Genomic DNA, 22,172 nt, shown 5'->3' on the forward strand with positions numbered 1-22,172 from the left:
TCTTTCGACCGCAATAAAAATTGGTGCCCAAGTGACTGCGGTGTGCCACTGGGTATTATTTAAGACGGACAATGTTTAGGCCACCTTTTCTAGGCCCCTCCCCGGATTGGGGAAAGCAGAGCGATCCTGAACAGGCCTGCTTTGTCGCCAGACGTGCTGCCGAACCTGTCCTCCCGTCTTGTTCGATTTCAGGAGCGACCACTCTCGTCTGACCGCCTGTGTGCAGAGAATCAGCTAGCAGTCAGACTCACCAAATCCAACCACTCCCACCGACGCTCCATCGCCGCAGGACTTACACTTATAACCGATAGAAAAGCCAAGGGTCATCAGCGCGTGAGTATATTATAGTGGGCAAACATTTGCGCAGATACAAGCCCACTCCCTCGTCCCCTAACTCTGTAGCCGGTGGAGCGGTTACCGCTACGACTGGCCTGAGCCAGAGGATGCAGTGATGTAGCCGCATGTTATTAAAAAATATCCTAACATGCGCCCTTAATGGCCTATCACAGTGCCATGCTACACCGCCATAGAAGCCGAGAACGTTTGCCATATCGACAGTGTTCGCCTTCCATACCAATGCAGACTTTGTGTACTCAGCGAGGGATCTACTCGCAAACTACGTCTGTGAACGTAGTAACCTCCATCAGGTTTAGCCCGCGAGTAAAACGCGGTTTTCCGGGGTGTGGCCGCTGTGTACACAACAGCTTCTTGGAGCCACTGATGGAGATATTTAGGAATACTTTACACTCCAACTTGAAAGTTCCTCACGAGTAGTCCTTTGAAGTCGTGGCACAAAGTACTCCCTACACCCCTTCTTATACGTACGCAATATCTCAGTGATCGTTTTATTTGCAGGACTTTGCAACTCTCCTCCCATCCTCTCCTTGATTGCCTACAAAAACTGTCTTCTGTCCTAAGATCCGATCAAAATCTCCCCTGTCTTCTAATGAGTTACCGTAAGTTCACTCGTTTACCACATCCATTCCACTCTTCTCCTAAGCTTCCATTATACTCAACCCCCTTCCCAGGGCTGACCTACGTTCCACAGATTGAAAGTTTAGGATTAAGTAAAGATACGGTCGAAGCTGATGCTAAGTTTAACGAAATTTTCCAAAATAATTGGTCTGATTGTTTGGCGATATTCACAGATGCTTCAAAATTGTCTATTAACGGTTTTGTTGGTATAGCATGCTGGATCCCAAAGTATAAAATATGTCTACAATACAAGTGCCCCCCAGAAACATCGGTATTCACTGGAGAATCTATTGCTATTTTGGAAGCCATCCTTTTTATAGAGTCCCACAATATACAAAACTCCATTATATTGACTGACTCCTTAAGTTGCCTTCAAGCACTCAAAGGAAATCCTTTCCGTAGTAGAGCACTTGTTTCTTCAGTCTTCAAAATCCGGGAAACCTTATTCCTTTGCCATAAAAAAGGACTCTCTATCAAATTGGCTTGGATCCCCGGTCACACTGGAATTAAAGGAAATGAAAGAGCGGACGCTTTCGCAAAACTTGCTATTGAGTCAGGCTCCCTAACCCAATTTAAGAACCACACCCAAGATCTTTGCGCTCTTGCTAAAATTTATCTTTCTGACTCTTGGAAATCAAGTTGGAACCTATCAAATTCGGTCAAAGGTAAATACTACGCTACGTTGCAACCGGAAATCCCCCGTCGACCCTGGTTTTTCTATCACCGAAATATGGTTCGGTGGGTTGCCTCAACTATAACTCGTCTGCGGATCGGACACGCTTGCACTCCAGTACACTTAGCTAAATTAAGAATTAGAGATCACTCAATGTGTGAATGCGGTCTGGATGAAGGTTCAACCTCTCATATACTCTTCTCTTGCCCTAAACTCCTACATACACTTTATGATGTTCTTCCCCCCAAGATCCCTCGTCCTATAAGTGTACAATGTCTATTAATCCTTGTGTTTAGTCCGCATGTTAAATTCTTATACAGATACATTAAACGTAACAACATTAAACTGTAAATACACTAATCTATTACATTCAGTACATTTTATGCATAACAACACATATATTTTTTGTCTATAATTTAAAAAAAAAGAAAAAAAAAAAAATATATATATATATATAAATATCTATAGTATATTGTAATGTTAGATATTAACAGTTACTAAAACGCTACCCTGCTATTGTTTTGCGAACTAAAATAGTCTCAAGACATTTTCACCATCCTCCTTTGTGTTTTCTTCAAGCTACCCACCCGTCATTGGCGAAGTAAACTGTGCCGTTCCGGCATGACAAAAAGCCATTAACTCAAAGAAGAAGAAGACAGAACAATATTACTCCAAGGAGAAAAGTACAACTACATACAAAAATGTGCACGCCACGCCATCTGTTAATGGTTCCACACAACGAAAATTGTGGCGGGAAATTATTGAATGAAATTTTGGAAGTTTGTGAACTGTGATGGCTGAAATAAAAATATTTAAAACACCGTAGAATAATAATTCGGTGTTTTACATATTTTATTCCAGCCATCGTAGTTTGCAAAATAGTTCTTTTTACCTATTTTTTCGTATGCAGATAGAGTGAAGAAAAAACAACATAGGGTTTGGTTATATCTTTTATTATTTTTATACATGTTTTAAAATAGTTATTTTTCTTAGTAATGAATTTTTACTAGCTTCTGCCGCAAAAGTTCTGTTTTTTAAAATACAAAACCTTTTAATGCATATTGCTAACACACTATTAAGAATATGAGTAGTGTTTTCAACTTTATGAGTCATGCATCCATCTAACCAGCTGAAGGATATTCTGTCCTTTAATTTTCTATTTAATGTTTTTTTTAACTCTCCCGTATGTGAATTCATATTCAAAAATTCATTAATGTAAGTTGCACATAACTCAACGCATTGTATGAACTCAGCAGTAACATAGTTCAAGCTAGACTTTCTTTCATTATATTCCTTAAAACTATTAAATATGTGCACTGGTTCTATAGAATTCGATAGCATAATTTCTTTGCAACTCATACATGTATTGTTTTTAAGTTTTTTAAATACAAATCCACATCCAAAGGCACATGCCTGGTTCTGTCAATGTCAGTAACATCAATATCGTACAACTGATTAGGTGATGACACTGGTACAGGCGTTCTAGTTTTCAAATATGTGGTCATATTAGTTAATAGTGTGTTAGCATCATCTTCACAATTTTTACTATTACATTTATATTTTAAATTATTTACAATGCTGGTTTTTAAACCAGCAATAAATTGTTGCACATTTGGGTTAGGATTGGAACCAAAGCGGCCCCGTATACAACCAAAGAGATTTTCTAAAGGGTCTTGGTTTAGTCTTCGGGTAGAAATTGCCTGTATTTTTAATTTTTGCAAATTATGCCAAAGCCTTTCTACAGCCCCAATTGTTCGTATCCACCCATTGGCCGAAGGAGGGGTACAACGAGCCCCAATAAATTAAACATTCTTAAAAAATGTTTTTAATTCTGAGAATAGCTCTAAATGTCCACTTGATTTACTGAGATTTGATGAAAATTTCTTCCCTCTTTTTAAATCTGGACTTTCAGCATTTAATGCATCAAAAATAGAATCTATTTTGCTGATGAGTGTTGCTGTAACTACAGCATCAGGGGAAATGTGATCTGAAAGATACAAAATGAAGTAAAATATCAAACTAACCATAATGAATGAATGAATGAATGAATGAATACACTTTTATTGTACACCAAAGAAACAAAAAGTAGTTACAAAGATATAAATACAAATCAAGAGAGTACAGTTTGGTGGTACAAATAATTTAATTTTAATAAGCATAAATTGATCTGAACAAAGGAAAAGTAAATTTCTATGCCTGCTTATTTCCTTTACTAAATTGTCATACAATTTTCGGTTGTTATAAATATCTGATAAACTAAAGTAACTACTGAATATATAAGTTCAAAATCTATAATAATATTACCATGCTAAAGGGTGTGCATTTATGGTTTTTTTTAATTCAAGGTCTTTTGTTATGATATGTAGGACTTGTCCTATTTGTAGCAACTCAAGATACACATTAATATATAAGCAACTTACTTGAAGAAACTTTAGCAAACAATCCTGCAGCAACCGAATGACTTAAAGCTGGAGGGTAGTTCGTAAACTACTGTCAATAATACGTATTTACAAAAGCACGTTAAATAATAATCATTTTCATATTAAATAGTTATTTTCTGTACATAAAAGTAATGAAATAGTGTTTACCTGATAAATAAACAATAAAATCATAAAGAATCGCGAGTGGTGGCGATATTTTAGTGTGATAAATTAGCTATAGTATTATTTGTGTGCGCGGTAGTGAGCTGTCAGTTATCGCTAAGTGTAACAATGAAGTGCCTTGCCTGTACTTACGAGTTAAACAAAGGCGATATGATAAAATGCATTACTTGTAATGGGACTTGTCATTATAAATGTTTAAACATGGCCTCAGCCTACTTTGTAGACCATTTTTTGAACATTAATAAATAATGGCGTTGTCTGTCCTGTGAAAATGTCACATCCAGACGTAAAGATAGTGACACACCTGTCCGGCATCAGCTTGCTACGTCGGAAACAACTTTTGATTTGTCCAGCGGCGACTTGACGGATCTTGAATCAAATACTGTTAGTGAATCTCAAGCGAAAAAAAGTGACACGAACTCACCGGGGGTTATTTCCTATCATGAATTTGCTGTTCTTTTGGACACGAAGCTTGAGACTATGAAAGCTTCTTTAGCTAAAGACATCCGTTACGAGTTAAGCAGTACCCTTGAAAAGTTAAAGTCTGAGTTCTCTGCAACAACAGACTTCCTATCTGCTCAAATTTGTGATCTCAAAAAAGAAGTTATAAAAACAAATTCAATCACTTGGAATCCGTGAATCTAAGTTTACAGAAGTCCATTAATAGTCTTCAGACCGAGCTGAATGTCAGGGAGCAAGCCAACTTGGCCAACGACGTGCAAATAACGGGAATACCGGAATTTGAAAATGAATCGTTAATCCATGTCATAACTACAGTGGCAGCTAAAATTGGAGTAAAAATTGAAGAACAAGACATAGCCAGTACTGCCCGCATGGGTCCGAAGCGAGGTGCTGTTGACTCATCGAATGCCACATACTCTTTCGCTCAAGGCCAATTGTCGTTAGACTTACGCGTCGATCAACTCGCAATGAGCTTCTCAAGAACGCGCGTATTCGACGTGGCTCAACTACCGGTGACTTGGGCTTGCCGTTGCATGAGCCCAAACGTTTTTTATCAATGAAAGACTCACCAAGGTTAACAGACAAATCTTCATCAAGGCGCGCGATGCAGCTCGGTCTTCGAAATGGAGATATGTTTGGGCTAAAGAAGGTAGAATTTATGCCCGACGCTCGGAGTCCAGTGAAGTACACTTATTGCAAACAGAAGCTGAGGTGGAAAATCTGTTTACTGGTTCTAGTGTTACACACAGTGAAGATTAACTGTACCTATTTTTTTTATAAATTTTACAGTGCATTTCATATTTATAATTTGTCCTATAAACCATGTATGAATAAAACAATTACTGAAATTCATAAACTGAGTAAATATATATGTACTATTTTTGTTATTGAATATATAGTCTCATTTTTGTGCACTTATATAGAATACTTTAATCGAATTTGTATAGTCGGTATGCGTCAGGATAGATGTATTGTAATTTTTTTTTAATTATCTGTACATACACTTCGTTTTGTTATCGCGTTGCGTGCCAAAAAAAGTGTTCGTGCAATCCGAATCTCTATTCGCTTATTTTTTTTTCTCATTTCAATTATTAGTCATCTTTTTCAATTAGTAGTTTCTATTTCTTATTTAAGTCATACTTAAAAATAAAAGGCAAGACTTCTTAAAATTAGGTTTATTCAATGCAGGGTCGCTTACTACTAAGCATGATGAGTTTGCTGTCACATTGCAATCTCATTCACCTGATATCTTGGCTATAAACGAAACTTGGCTTAAGGCAGGCGAAGAGGCTCGTGCACCCAATATACAAGGCTACAAACTCATTCATCTGCCACGTCCAACTGAAGTCCGCTCCCGTGGTGGGGGTGTGTGTGTGGGGGATTCTATGTTAAACGAGGATTTAGAGTCCGTAAGTGTGCACACCCCTGGGGGCTGGCAGAAGTTGAACAGATGTGGATATCACTTAGTATAAATTTACATAATATTTTAATAGGCATTGCTTACAGACCACCTTGGCTCGACATAGACAAATTTTTTGATGCCCTAACAGACTCCGTTTTATTCTTTTCCAAATTTGATGAGATTATTTTGCTTGGTGATTTTAATATTAATCTGCTGAATAGTTCCAGCAACAGTTTTCAACAATTAAAACATTTTTTAACCTGCTGTAATTTTAATAACTACGTTGCTGAACCAACTCACTTCACATCACACAGCCGTACACTCATAGATGTAATATGTTCAAATATTCCAATTATTAATCTTAGCGTCAATCATAATCCTGAACTTGGCGGCCACGCAATGATTTTAGCGGAAGTAAAAATAAAGAAACCCAAAATTCCATCCAAACGAATAACCTATCGACAAATTAAAAACAATAATATTATAGATTTTAATAAAGACCTTGAGAACGTAAACTGGAGTGCTATTATTAACGAGCGATGCATTGATAGTATGGTGGAGTTATTTAATGAAAAAATTCTCAACCTCTATAATAAACATGCTCCTGAAATAACATTAATTGCTAAAGATAAATATAGTCCTTGGATAACTAGTAATGTTCGTCTTATGATGAAATTGCGTGATAAGGCACATGCAAAATATAAAACATTAAAAAACGATAAAAATAAAACCAACTATAAAAATTTAAAATATCTTTCCGAGTTCAGTGCTAATAGTGAAAAAAAAGCTTATTATGATTATAATATAAATGCACATTTACATAATTCAATTTATCTTTGGAAAAATCTCAAGAAACATGTCCTACCAAGCTTTAAGAACACTAGTGACCTACCAGAACATTTTGATAATCCCGATGTAATAAATGACCATTTTTTAAATATACCTAATGATAATGATATTGACCCGTCTGTTTTAGACTATTTCGAGACTCATAAATTCTCCGCGGTTAGTAGTTTTGAACTGGAGACTGTACATGATTATGAAGTAGCAAAAATTATACTAGGAATTAAATCTAACGCACGAGGAATAGACGAAGTAAACTTGGTTATGATTATTCTTACACTACCGACTACTCTTAACGTCATCACATCTATAGTTAATAAATCAATATTATCTACGAAATTTCCTTCATGCTGGAGAACACCCAAGAATAATAACCCATCTGAAATCATATCTTTCTAAGATTCTTGAAAAAGTTATTTACAACCAAGTCATAAAGTATTGTGAAAAAAATAATTTATTACCATATTTTCAATCAGGGTTCAGGAAAAATCGTAGCACATCTTCCGCTTTATCAGACGTCATAGATGATTTACTCACATCCCGAGATGCAGGCCAGGGTAGTATCCTTGTTCTGCTAGACTTTTCTCGTGCGTTCGACTCGATTAATATTAAGCTAATGCTTGCTAAACTTTCTTACTACGGGTTTTCTTCAGCAACAGTGCAATGGTTTGCTAGTTACCTTCAGAATAGAATGCAACAAGTTGTTATATGAAAACCGATGGAAAAGACCTAGTTTCGACTCTAAAGCCTGTTAGTAGAGGTGTTCAATTTCAAGTTCAGGGGTCAATTTTGGGTCCTCTGTTATTTATTTTGTACTCTGCCGATGTAATTAACTGTATGGAAAACTGTCAATATCATTCATACGCCGATGACCTTCAAATTTATGTTCCTGTTAATCACCAAGACGTTAATAACGCAGTCGGGCAATTGAATAAAGTCCTTGATAAAATTTCACTGTGGTGTCAACATAATGCTCTTATTCTTAACCCTATCAAGTCTAAATTTATGGTAATAGGATCTAAAAAGCAAGTTAGTAAAATTTTAACTTACCAGCCAAAGTTGAATATCAATGGAATATGCCTTGAACATGTAAGTGATGCTCATAATCTAGGACTTCGAATGGATGAAAACTTACGTTTCGAAAAACATGTAGTGGATCTAGTACGAAACTGTTTTTATAGACTAAAAGTACTGTACAGGATTAGACCTTACATTAACATCAATCTTCGAATGAAACTTTGTGACACGCTGGTACTTTCGAAAGTAAATTATTGTTTAACTGTTTATGGTCCATGTCTTTTAGGTAAATCGTGGCGATTAATTCAGCGCATACAAAATGCTTGCGCCCGATTTTGCTTTACTATTCCGCCCAGATCTCACATCAGTCCTTTTTTAAATGATCATGACCTACTAAACATGAAAAATAGATATAATCTGCTAGTAGGCACTCTTCTTTTTGGTGTTGTTAAAACAAAAGAACCACCGTACCTGTATAGGAAATTAGTTTGGCGCGACCCTAGCTACGGTAAAAGAACTACAGCGCCACCACTATCGATGCCACGCCACAGGTCTGCAGCATTTCGTGGCAGTTTTAAATATCTTGCCACCAAATGCTGGAACGACATCCCACCGCCTTTTAGAAATGCCAAATCAAAGTTTTGCTTTAAAAAATTATATCGCTATTATCTACTGAACATTCAAAAATCTAATGTGGCACATATACACACAATAGTAACTACTAAAAAAACTAAAAATTATTATCTGACTAACATACTTTTCCATTACTACTTAAACAAAAATGAATTTTCATCTCCTTTCCATAATGAAGTTTTCTTTCTTTTATCAAGTTTATATATTTTTTTTTTTTTTTTTTTTTTTTTTATATGTGATTTCATAACCGGACTTCCCTCAACTAAATAGGTACTGACAGAATACCAGCGTTGTGGGTACATTAGTATCCGGAACATTAAGCTGAGTCCGAACCTTTTTATTGGCACGACACAAATCTTAGACTTAAGCTATTAATAATTAAGTACTAAATGTTTAAGTTACTCCGTATGTAAGTCTGTTTGTGTTGTTCTGATAAATAAACAAATTCTATTCTATTCTATTCTAAAACTTTTGCTGCTAACTTCACTTTCATTTTTTGTTTCCCAGTTGGATTAATATGTTGTTCTGTGAGTGCAGGTGCAAATACGAAATTGGGATTTTTATTGTCCACTTTAAAAAAGTCTTGGATATGCTTCCATTTTGCCAGTCCTGAAATCGTAAAACCACATTGTAGTACCTACCAATTTACTTAATTTTCTTATTTACTATTGCAGAATACAATTTAATCATAATATATTATAAATTTAGATAGTACCTGTTGTTCCATGTATTGAAAAATTTTCTGGACATTCAATATTGTGTTTTAAAAAGTTGTTCCTAAAACACTTGAGGAGATGTGGGGGATCCATAATAGTCACAATTTCATTTCCTTGAAGTTGAAAATAAGGTGTCTCTAGTGTGGACCCTAGGGAATTTATGGCTCTTACATTTACTTCATCCATGTCACACACTGTTGCTACAACTTTTAAATTGTTTAAGTAACATTCTGCCAATACCTAAAATAAAAAAAAATGTGATTAAATAAATATAAAACAGGTATCTGCATAGAATAATACAAAGGTACTTTCCACCATCTGTTCCTCTGCTTATATCATTAAAACTACTGGTTTCATCATTAGATCGAGTGATTTAAGAGGTAGGGTTATTATGTATAGGTTTAATATTATTTAAAGTTAATATGTTAAAATATTACAGTAATTGTTCAAGGTATCTTTTAGAAGGTAATTGAAATTTTGCTGATCATACTTCTCACCCCTACTTCTACTGTATATGGAATAACTACAAAGTTTAGTAAAGGGAGTAGTTATAAAATATTAGTGTTTATCTACGCACCTCTTTAATAATTGCTTGAAGTCTATCAGCTGTTACTGATTCTCCTGAGAAATAGTGGGCTATTGGTTGCTTCCACCTTTTTCTTAATCCTACCAACATAAAAACCAATGCATGTGATGCTATTTGTTGGCTTCTACCTTGGGAACCATGATCCTGGTATCCTTCAATCTTGTCTGTTCTTGGATTATATAACATACGATTATTTTTCGAATTGCCATCTCGTCAAACATTAATGTACACAAATTATCAGTTTTTGACTGGGTTAATGTAATTTCCTTTAAATTTGCCATAACTTTACTGTCAATTCCACAAGGTAAATTTACTTTATTTAAAAGACTTTTTAAAGTACCAGGGTTTGACAAGCAAAACAATCTTCTAAACAATCAAATTCAAATTCATTTATTTCAAGTAGGCCTACTTTATAAGCACTTTTGAAACGTCAAGTATGCATGTTTGTGTGACTCTACCACCGGTTCGGAAAGCAGATTCTACCGAGAAGAGCCGGCAAGAAACTCAGTAGTTGCTCTTTTCCAACATCAACATTTACAATCATTTTGCTATCTTGCGGGAGATGAGAGCGAGGCTGGCTGCTTCCATTCTACCTTGTCATTGAGGAATTCATCAAATGTATAGTAACCTCGCTGTACTAGATGCGTTTTTACACATTTTTTAAATGTATGCATTGGTAGGTCAAGAATTTCCTTAGGAATCATGTTGTAAAAGCGTATACTCAACCCCACAAAGGAGTTCTGCACCTTTCGCAGACGATATGCAGATATCACTAATTTATGACCGTTTCTGGTAAGTCGATTGTTAATTTCAGCTTTTGATTTATAAAGAGTAATATTTTGCCTCACAAAGACTATATTACTATAAATGTATTGCGAAGCTACTGTAAGAATACCTATTTGTTTAAATTTTTCACGAAGCGATTCGCGTGATCCAAGTTTATATATTGATCGTACGGCTCTTTTCTGTAGTATAAATATACTTTCAATATCTGCAGCTTTTCCCCACAGCAAGATCCCATAGGACATAATACTGTGAAAGTATGCGAAATAAACAAGCCTAGCTGTTTCAACATCGGTAAGCTGTCTAATTTTCCTGATTGCATATGCAGCCGAGCTGAGTTTACTCGCTAGGCTTTCTATATGGGTACCCCACTGTAGCTTACAATCTAAGGTCACTCCTAGAAAAACAGTGGAGTTTTCTATTTCAAGTGTTTCTCCATTTATTATGATGTTTTTATCAATTTTTTTTACGTTAGGCAAAACAAATTCCAAACACTTAGTTTTTTTTGCATTTAAAAGTAAGTTATTAACAGTAAACCAGTCTGACACATGTGACAAAGCACGGTTTACGTCGTCAAAATTATCTTTGTTTCTATCAGTCTTAAAAATGAGAGATGTATCATCTGCAAACAGTACAATCTCACAAGTGCCCCTGACATGGTGTGGCAGATCATTTATATACACCAGAAACAATAAGGGACCCAAAATTGAGCCTTGTGGGACACCCATTAAGGCAGATGATCCCTTAGACTTTATGTCTTTTACGCATACCCTTTGAACTCTATCACTTAGATAAGAGGCAATTAAATTGAGTGCAACGTTTTTGATGCCATAGTGGCTTAGTTTTAATAACAACGTTTTGTGTTCAACGCAATCGAATGCTTTGGACAGATCACAGAAAACACCAATGGCATTCTGCGAACGTTCCCAGGCATCGTAAATATGCTTTATGAGTCTTGCGCCTGCATCCGTTGTACTACGACCTTTAGTGAAGCCGTACTGCTCCGGATGAAGTAAGTTATTTACATTAAAATGATTTAAAAGTTGATAAAGTATAATTTTTTCAAAGACCTTACTAAGAGTTGGCAAGATTGAAATAGGCCTGTAATTGTTAAGGTCATTTTTATGACCGGATTTAAAAAGGGGTATTAATTTACTACATTTCATTAGGTTCGGAAAAATACCCATATCAACACATTCATTAAAAATTACAGCTAGATAAGGGGCAATAACGTCAATAATGTTAGAAATGACCATCACCGACATACCCCACAGATCACCGGTTTTTTTCAACTTTAATAACCTGAAATTCTTTACAATATCTATTGCAGATATATGTTTAAAATTAAATAAAACATTGCACTCTTTAACATTATCTCTCAATATACGCTGAGCTGCTATTGGTGAAGAGCTTAGAGAATCTGTTAACAAAATGGGAACATTCTGAAAGAAGTTTTCGAAAGTATTAGCAACCTCCCTGTCAGACGTCACTTTATTGTTATCAACAATAAGTTCAAAATCCACATCACGAGATTTAGTTTTTCCTGACTCGTAATTAACTATTTTCCAGGTTGTTTGTATTTTGTTATCAGATTTCATTATACTATATTTAATGTGTAGCGATTTCGCATTAGTGCAAACATTCTTAAATATTTTAGAGTATTTTTTTACGTGTTCTACGAAAGTTGGAGTATGATTAAATTGTTTTTCATCATACAGCTCATACAACTTCTCCCTACTTTTATATATACCTACAGTAGCCCAGTCACTAAATTTTAATTTATTACTGACATTGATGTGCTTAAAGTTGAATACTCTATTAAATTCGTTGTTTATAGTATTAAATAGTGCACTATAAAGACTGTCCGGATGAAAATGTTCGCACGCAATACCAGGGATTTTCGCAGTAATTTCACGTTTAAATCGCATTAATTTAGTCTTAGTTATTGGCCTACACTTTATAATTTGTCTGCTTTTATTGATAGTATTTAAAACAGTAATAAGTTGACCACAATGATCTGACCTTAAATTATTAATTATTCTTTTATCTAAAATGTCACAATTGAAAAAAATATTATCTAAGCAGGATGCTGAAGTTGCAGTTACTCTAGTAGGTTCACTAAAAGTGTGACACAAATTAAAACATTTAAATAAGTTAAGCAATCTAGCAGTTGTTGCATTTTCTAGTAAAATGTCGACATTGAAATCGCCACATACAATTACTTTTTTAGTAGAAAGACACAAACGCTTTAGTACATCCTCCATGACATTCTCGAAATCGCTAAAATCACCTGAAGGGGGTCGGTATACACTCACTATTATAAATCGCTCCAGCTCCACACAAGACAGTTCTGCAATGCGTTCAACAGAAAGACCAACTATGTCTTTTCGTTCTTTACAAATTATATTATTACGTACAAAAATTAAAGATCCACCGTGAATTGCAGTCCTTCTGAAGAACGCACTTGACAATATAAAGTTATCGATGTTTACTGCTACTTGTGTACCAGTGAGCCAGTGCTCAGTTATACACAAAATATGTACATTGAGTTTCTCCACAAACAGCTCTATTTCTAATTCTTTGCCGGTGAAGCTCTGTATATTTTGGTGTACAATGTTCATATGGCAGAGCTCCTCCGTTGTCTTATTAACTAGTTTAAATCATTATTAAATTTCTTAATAGTACTAGCGCAAGTACTAGGGTCAGTAATAGAAATAGAAGTACTTGAAGTACAATTTGTAAAAGTGTCAATAGACTTTGTTACAACAGTTGTAACAGTATCATTTAAATTATAAGCTAGTAAAAACGCTATCTGCTGCTTACACTTTTTAGGCAGATACAATTTATCTCTTGTCATTACAAATGATGACGTGAATTTATTAATGTCAAAATAAAAAATTGCGTCGCTATGACGGTATGTCAAATTATAGATTAATAAGTTTAATTTATAAATATGTTCATTTTGTTTTGAGTTTAGAGTGCCACAATAAGGAAAGGCACACATTACAAACTTACATTTAGTTTTGTTATTTAAAAGCAGTAATTTTTCAATGCATCTTATAATCTGATGCTTTTTGACATTTAAACTGTCCCCTAACAATAAGACAACATTTGTATGCCTATCTAGATTTTTTTCATTTAGGCTATTAATGACACAATCAAAACTAGCCCCCGGTGAACATATATTTGTCACTGAGTGGTTTAGGTAACAATTCATAATAGGACCTAAACCTCTACCTATTTTGTCAGATATTACTATACTTTGTTTTTTAGGTTTAGCAGATAAAGTATAATTTAAGGATACAGGAACATGTGTTGCATTTCCAGACCTCTCTGGGCAAATATCCAAATTGTCAGTGAATATATTACTACAGTCTTGACTAGGTATAGGTATGTCATGAGTACATTGACATTTATTTGTTAAAGACTCAAAACGAGCCATATTATACGTTCCTAGGGCTAACAACTCATCAGCTGCCTGGATTTGCTCATGGATCTGCTTTTGTGACAGCTCATATTTGGAAGTGACAGTTGTCAAGGAATCTTGCAACTGTTTAATTTGATCATTCAAGTTTTGGACATCTGTATCATATTTTGCTGTTGTTTTTTGAAGTGAGAAACAATAGCTTTTTAACTTATTCAATAATAATACCCTTTCTTTCCTTAATGCCAGGTTTTTGGTACTTGCTTGCTGGTTTTTAATTAGATTTTGAGTTTTTTTGATAATTTTACCAATTTTTATATATTTTTTTAATTTATTGTGACTATTTAGATATGGATGAATATGTTGTGGCTTCATTTTTTGGACATAAGGGCTGTCACAAGTCAGATCGATGCACATTGGTTCAGTAGAGGATGAAGCAAGCAGCTCATCATATAAATTATTTGTGGATACCATTTCAGCACTACTTAATTGAGCCTGAAGGTCATTAATAGTTTTATGTGCACTGCCTAGTTCACCCTCCAACATAGAAATTTTTTCCAGAGCCTCATCATATGTTGCTATGCACTGATTGAATGAGCTAACCACAACCTGTAGTTGGTCACGCTCCTCTAAGATCACAGTATGAGCACTGTTTAGGTCTGCCAGTTCGGTCTTCAGTTGGGAGTTCTTGACAATAATTGCTCTCAGTTCGAGTTCATTATCATCTTGTTCCTTTAGTAATTGAGTATTCAGTTGTTTTAGTGACTTTAGTTCACGCAGGGCATTTTTTAGTTTTAATTGGTCTTCCATAGCAGCCGCCCTTCTTGTTTGCATTGGACGTGCCATTTTATAAAACTTGTCCCTGCAACACACCAAATAGTTTATGTAAGAAAAGGAAAATAGATGACCTACAAGAGTAAGGAAAAAGAAAGATAGATATAATTAGGTTATTAAAGTAAACAGGTTATAATAATTAACAAAGTTATATTATAGTAATTAACTAAATAAAAATGAAATACTAAAGTTCTATTTCAATAGCTTTAAGAAAACTAATTATTGTTGCAGGTATTTAAGGTATCTACTATGGCAGTTTGAACCTATATGTATTTGTGTAACGTGAATGTTGTCTGAGACTTCAAATTATTCTTCTACTTCACTTCCACTTATCAGTCAAGTAAAGAGAGAACGGCTTTGTCTTTAAAGTGTGAGGAAGGACGTGTCTCGTGATTTACGAGAATGTACCAAATTAAGTGTAGGGAGCAATGGTTATACTAACTCGGATGTAATTACTATGCTATAATAATATGACAAAATGAAAGCAATACTCCCCAGGATAATTCCATGGACGTAAATCCAACGTCATTAGCCGTTGGATTTCGAATTCTCTTCAGTAATCGAACGACAACCCCGGGCTGTCAGTTAGATTTTTTTTGGTTTCGTGGTCACTGAGTTGTTTGGACTTTATACACTGATTTATTGTTATGAATAAAAGTAAATCGGCACGTTTTACGCTTAATAAACACAGTTAAATGAATATCTTAAGCTAAAAATTAAAATTAAAACAGGAACAGCTGATTTTAGGACATGTCAGCATCATGTCAGTAATCTATAGCATGCACTGGATTTTTTATACATAGCCATGCTATGATTTTTTCATTTAGAGTCCAGCGACGACCATTTAATTCTCTAGGTGTATTAACCATTTGGCTTTGTAAAAGCACAACAAATGCAGGTTTTAAATTTTCATTCAATTTTTCTAAGTACTCACTCTTTGAGAGAGAGTCTAATGGTGATTTTCTACTTGCTGCAGAATTTTTGCCTTTTTTTAACATCTTCTTCAGTTTGTATATTTTATTAATATACTTCTTGCATGTTTTAAAATGTTTGTTAATTTTTGTGTTCTTCAAATTGACAGGTTGAGTCACAAAAGTAATCTGGAATACAGAAATATCCATTTAATTTATATTACAGTTTGTATATTTTACTTTGTTTAGCAATTACATATCACTTGCGTTGATGGTGAAGAGTAACATTGTGAAGGAACCCTTATGTGTATCTCATTACTCATAAGTCATACCTATACTTAGTAATACACCGGTCTTCGTAACTGACGGTCGTTTTATTTGCCCACACACATCTCAGTGGCGACGCGGCGGGATAACTTACCCTCGTTAATTTTAATAAATAAAATGTCGGCCTACCTAGGGAATCTGCAAATATTTGACCACAAAACAAGTGAATGGCAAATATTTACAGGAAAATTAGTGCAGTTTTTAAAAATTAATAAAGTGTTGGACGAAGAAAGTAAGATTGGAGTTCTGCTAACGCATATCACCGATGAAACGTACCGCTTAGTACGTAACTTGGTTTACCCTTATTGGATATTCTTAGTTACGCGGGGCTAGTTACATTACTCGACGGCCATTTCAAGCTCAGACAGTGTTCATTTGCTGATAAAGCGAAGTTCTATGCAGCGTGCAGGAGTTCAGGCGAGTCATTAGGAGACTGGGCGGCGCGACTAAGGGGTCTTGCAACCTATTGCGACTTCGGCAACGCCTTGGAAACGAATTTGCTGGATCGTTTCGTCCTTGGCTTGAGCTCTGGGCCAGAACGCGATAAGCTATTTGAACAGAAGCCGTCCACGCTCACATTGGCTCGAGCTATTGAATTGGCAGAACAAGCAGAGAGTGCTAAGAAGGCGAAGGTATCGGTCTCCGGGAGCGATGCAGTGCAAGTCAAGGAGGAGCCGGTATTCCGCGCGAAGATTCAAGGCCGCGCTGGCCGCGCTCCACCGGCTCGGCGCGACCGCGCTCGCGCGAGCGGAGATGATTCAGCGAATCGGCGTGACAGTTCGCGCTGCAAAGTGTGTGGTCTGAGAAACCATGGAAGTGGTGACAAGTGCCGTTACAAAGGGTATCGGTGTCAAAAGTGTGGGGTCAAAGGTCACCTTAAAAAGGTTTGTTCTAGTGTGAGTTCGGGTGTTTACCATGTCGGGGATGACGAGCCCAACGAAGGTCGTCAGGTTTGTGAGGAATGTGAAAATTTTAACATAAGGTACGTGAGTGATAAACCTATCCTAGTTGACTTAATTTTAGGTAACGTTAAATTGACTACGGAACTTGACTCAGGTTCTGGGGTTTGCGTTATTTCAGATAAATTGTTTAGTGATAAGTTTTCAAATTATAAACTATCAAAAAGTAATGTTACGATGTGTATGTACAGTGGACATAAAATCTCCCCATTAGGTTATTTTTGTATTCAGGTCATTTTTAATAATTTAAAAAAAAAATTGAAAGTATTTGTTATAAAAAATGGAGGTCCACCTCTATTAGGCAGGGATTTTATGTCTGCCTTCAACTTAATCATCACTACTCAAATTAACTCTTTAAGTGATAATAAAGATGTGCAAAGCTTAGTAGAAAAATATGCCGAACTGTGGCGCGATGAATTGGGTTCGTTCAATAAATTTAAAGTTAAGTTGCAACTTAAAGATAATTCTGTTCCCAAATTTTTCAAGCCGCGTACCGTACCATTTGCCCTTAAAGATAAGGTAGAAAAAGAGCTTAACAGATTAGTAAGTTCAGGTATTTTAATTCCCATTAATTTCTCACACTATGCCACCCCTATAGTGCCAGTACTGAAAGCTAATGGTCAAGTTAAGATCGCAGGTGATTTTTCCATCACTTTAAATAGGGATCTTTTGATTGAAAAATATCCCCTGCCTCGAATCGAAGAGGTATTTGCAAAACTGGGAGGGGGTGAGCGATATAGCAAAATAGATTTAAAGAACGCTTACAACCAATTTGTTCTAGATGATTCTTCTCAGGAGCTTACCACGATTAACACCCACAAGGGGCTTTTTAAATATACCAGGTTAGTATATGGATTAGCCAATGCTCCTGCGATATTTCAAAAGTCGATGGAAACCCTGCTCTCGGGTATAGATGGAGTCAGTGTTTGGCTCGATGATATATGTATCACGGGTTCCGATAGGAATTCTCATTTGAAAAGGCTCGATGAAGTTCTTAGTAAATTGAGTGACGCCGGGTTACGTTTAGAGAAGAATAAATGCGAGTTTTTTAAAGAAAGCGTGAAGTACCTAGGTTACGTTATAAGTAAAGCGGGGTTAACGACCTGTCCCGATAAGGTCGAAGCCATAATTAATGCACCGGAGCCGAGCAATGTTACCGAAGTTAAAAGATTTTAGGTTTTGTAAATTATTATAGGCATTTCATTCCTAACGCGTCAGCCTTATTAAGGCCGCTTCACGATTTGCTACGTAACGATACGCCGTGGGAGTGGGGCGCGCGCCAGCGGCGCAGCGTAGCAGACGTGCGCCGCCACCTGTGTTCAGAGCGCGTACTCGCGCACTTCGAGCCCGCAGCGCAGCTCGTGCTGGCGGTGGACGCGGGGCCCGACGGGCTGGGTGCCGTTCCGTCGCAGCGCACCGAAGACGGCAGCGAGCGCCCTCTAGCGTACGCGTCGCGTTCATTAATAGCCAGCGAAAAAAACTACAGCCAGATACAGAAGGAGGCGACGGCTATTATATTCGGTGTTAAACGTTTTCACCAGTATTTATACGGTTGTAAAGAACCCTTTATATTAAAAACCGACCATAGGCCCTTGGTGTCTATTTTTAATAGTAAGACGGGTATACCGGTAACAACGGCACTGCGGCTACAGAGGTACGCTATTATTTTGTCAGCATACAATTATACGGTGCAGTACGTGTCTAGTGAAAATAATGCAGTGGCTGACTATTTTTCGCGCACGCCCTTACAAAATAGCGATAAAACCGATTGCGACGACGTAGATGCTCACTACGCCCTCCGATTTTTGGATGAATCGTCCGCGGCCATTACAGCTCGTGACATTATACAGATGACGGAAAGCGATACCACGTTGCAAACGGTTATTCGGTATATGAAACGGGGTTGGCCTAGGAAAATAGTCTGTAAATCAGTTTTGCCGTATTTTCAATGCAAGTCAGATTTGCAATTCGAAAACGGGTGCCTCTTTAGGGGACATAGAATCGTCATTCCTTCAGTATTAAGAGAAAAGATGTTGACTGAATTGCACGACTCTCATTTAGGCATCGTTAAGAGTAAAAGTAACGCGCGTCAGCGCATGTGGTGGCCGCAGATGGACGCGCACATCGAGCGTTGGATCGGTTCGTGCGACACGTGCGTGCAGGCGCGCGCCGCGCCGCCGCGCGAGCCGCCGGCGCCGTGGCCGGCCGCGCGCGCTCCCTGGCATCGCCTGCACATAGACTACATGACCGTCGAGCAGCGGGTGTACCTGGTAGTAGTCGATTCTTTTAGTAAATGGCTCGAGTGCCTTTATATGAACAATGGAACTTCGACCAAAGCCTTGATCGGGAAATTAAAAAGTATCTTTTCTACATTCGGGCTTCCGGAGGTACTAGTGTCTGACAATGATGTCAAAATCAATTCGAACGATTTTAAAAACTTTTGTTCATGCAACGGAATTAAATACATGACGACACCCATATATCATCCGCCCAGTAACGGTCAGGCTGAAAACTCTGTAAGGACATGTAAAAAGATGTTAAAATGTATACTAAAGAATAGCTCGACGACTCATCAGACTCACGAGCTGTTATTAGGATATTTGTTTAATTATAGGAACACCGTGCACTGCACCACTGGCGAAACGCCATCCAAGTTAATGTTCGGTAGAAATCTTCGATCCCGTCTAGATCTAATTTTACCACTTGATAAAAATCATCTAAACTTAAAAGTACAGACGGGAAAAAGACATTTTAACATCGGAGATCTCGTTTGGGCCAGATGGTACAGCGCACGGAAGGAAACTTGGCAGTTAGGGTCCATAAGAGAGAAGATAGGGAACAAAATGTTTAAAATTTTTATTTATGACCTTGAAGTTTGCTGTATTAGACATACAGATCAAATAATTAAATATACTGGTCGTAAAGTTGTCGAGAGTGCCAATGGTAGCAAGCTTCATCAGTCCACTACACAACCGCCAGCACAGGTCGCTGAAAGCACTAACGCTGGGCTAATTGTTGACCAGCGCTTGTTGCCCGCAAATAATACCCAGCCCATTGAGGAGCGGGCGGTGCAGATAGGAACTGATGAAGCTCTAGGAACAACGGTGCCCGATGATATAAGTGCGTCGGATGGGGGTGATAGGGAAGAATGGGGTGACTGTGAGGACGGAGAGAGTGAGCGAGGGTGCACTGACGCCACGAGTGTGGCAGTAACGTTACCGCCAATGACGTCAGCCTCAGAATGTGACCACTCTCCTCAAGTTGAAAATGTGGCCATCGCGCCACAGGCCCCGTCTAAATAAAATAAAATTGACTACCGGAAATATTTTTGATGCTCGTTAATATGTAATTTACTTAGTTACTTACCTTTTTATAATTATTGTAAGTTAATTAAAGATGTTGTTTTTGTTACCAGGTTTCAAAAATTAAGTGTGGAGGAATGATGTGTATCTCATTACTCATAAGTCATACCTATACTTAGTAATACACCGGTCTTCGTAACTGACGGTCGTTTTATTTGCCCACATACAACCCACATGCCCGAAAGTTGCATGCATGATGATGTTGGTGAAGATTATGAAAAAACATTGTTATGAAGCAACATCCAAACTAATAATAATAAAAATACAAATACAAGGTTATTTGGTTGTTACACTTTCACACTCACTGTTCAAGTGATCATCATGAAAATTTTGAATGCAAATTGTCACAAATGAAGAAAACAAGATTTCTTCCAGTAGAAAAAAAACCTGAATTTTATTTACATTTATCTATTTGAATGTGAGTGAAGCTGCGGGTAAAACTATTCATAGTAATGCAATCACTAACCCGTCTGCCCAGCATGGTGATTATAGACATACCCTTCCCTCTTGAGGGCTTTAGTCCAGCACTGTGTACTGTTTTAGTCTATAGATGATGCATGATACTTACGTCCAATTGCTGTGATTGAACTTTTAGAGGCGAGTTAGGCAGATATTGTGTAAAAGATTGCGAAGACACTGAAGTTGTCTGAAATAAAAAATGCAGATAAAATTACAACCCTTTTTGAAAGGAAAATTTATAAAATTAACAAAAAAGTGTTAAATATCATACCGCTGAATCTTCCATTTGTGACAATTCAACTAATAATGGTGGGAACGACAAATTTGGAACAGCATTAGGATTTAACCTTTTCATCGTCTCATTTGTGCACTGCGATCAAAATGCTTACTACACAATAACTTATGGCTCTTGTGAGATGATGAGACTGATCTGCAGTGACAGTCAGGCGGCACTAAAGTCAATGGACTCCACCAAAATCACCTCTGGAATAGTGTTGGAGTGCGTAAGGGGCCTAAATAGCCTAGGCAAACAAAACAGAATTAAACTTATCTGGGAACCAGGCCATGTAGGAATACAGGGCAATGAGCGGGCTGACAAGCTAGCTCGCAAGGGATCCGAACGAAGATTCATTGGTCCTGAACCATGCATAGCGCTTGCACCATGTGTGGTGAATATGGCGCTATCAACATATGCCAAGAAAAAATCTGCGGCAGAATGGGACAAATTAGAAGGTCTAAGGCACTCCAAGAAATTCTTGGGCGCAACTGAAGCTTGTTTTCCAAACAAGATTAACAGACTGAGTAGGAGACAGGCAAGATACGCCATAGCGGCCATAACAGGACACTTTGGCACAGGGTCCATGCTGCTCAAAATGGGCATAATTGATGACCCTACATGTAGGGCCTGCAACGAGGATGTCGAGTCCATGGAGCATTTACTTTGTGAATGCGACAGATTGGCTAGAAAGCGGTTGGACCTCTTGGGAGTGGCTTATCCACAACCAGAGGATTACTGTGGCTCCAACCTAAAAGCTTCAATCAAACTCTTAGAGTGGATATTTGAAGCTATTTAGGGTGAGGGGATACAAGGAAGAGGCGAGCACAAAAGATCCTGGAGGGTCGAAGTGCACCCGCTGAAGCGGGCCTCATTACAAGATAGATAGATAGATAGATGGCTCTTGTGAAAGTCTTTCAACTCCACTT

At 37.2% G+C, this 22,172-nt stretch overlaps 1 long non-coding RNA gene and 2 pseudogenes across 1 annotated transcript; 1 reads left to right on the plus strand and 2 right to left on the minus strand.

Moving 5' to 3' along the window:
- Positions 1–516: 516 nt before the first annotated feature.
- Positions 517–10,191, minus strand: LOC120636865 (annotated as a pseudogene).
- Positions 10,192–15,996: 5,805 nt separating this feature from the next.
- Positions 15,997–21,267, minus strand: LOC120636872. The gene is made up of 3 exons (XR_005659412.1): positions 21,241–21,267; positions 21,079–21,156; positions 15,997–16,051 (listed from the first exon to the last, which is right to left on the minus strand). It is a non-coding gene; the product is annotated as an uncharacterized LOC120636872 (long non-coding RNA).
- Positions 16,307–20,603, plus strand: LOC120636869 (annotated as a pseudogene).
- Positions 21,268–22,172: the final 905 nt, after the last annotated feature.

The sequence above is a fragment of the Pararge aegeria genome (assembly GCF_905163445.1).
Source record: "Pararge aegeria chromosome W unlocalized genomic scaffold, ilParAegt1.1 SUPER_W_unloc_6, whole genome shotgun sequence".
In the NCBI taxonomy this organism is placed as follows: domain Eukaryota; kingdom Metazoa; phylum Arthropoda; class Insecta; order Lepidoptera; family Nymphalidae; genus Pararge; species Pararge aegeria.